Source organism: Vombatus ursinus, unplaced genomic scaffold, assembly GCF_900497805.2.
Source record: "Vombatus ursinus unplaced genomic scaffold, bare-nosed wombat genome assembly UNPS02014932.1, whole genome shotgun sequence".
NCBI classification, from domain to species: Eukaryota; Metazoa; Chordata; class Mammalia; order Diprotodontia; family Vombatidae; genus Vombatus; species Vombatus ursinus.
This window is the reverse complement of record NW_020954710.1, coordinates 3,508,232-3,508,474: the sequence shown is the minus strand read 5'-3', so window position 1 is coordinate 3,508,474 and position 243 is coordinate 3,508,232.

The following is a 243-nucleotide window of genomic DNA, read 5'->3' as shown; positions in this document are numbered from 1 at the left end:
CTCCTTTCTCAAATATATAGAGGACTGAGCCAAATTTATGAGAATATAAGTCATTCCCCAACTGGTAAATGGTCAAAGGATATGAACAGAAAATTTTCAGATAAAGAAATCAAAGTTATCTTAGACATACCAAGAAGCGCTNAGAATATAAGTCATTCCCCAATTGATAAATGGTCAAAGGATATGAACAGAAAATTTTCAGATAAAGAAATCAAAGTTATCTTAGGCATACCAAGAAGCGCC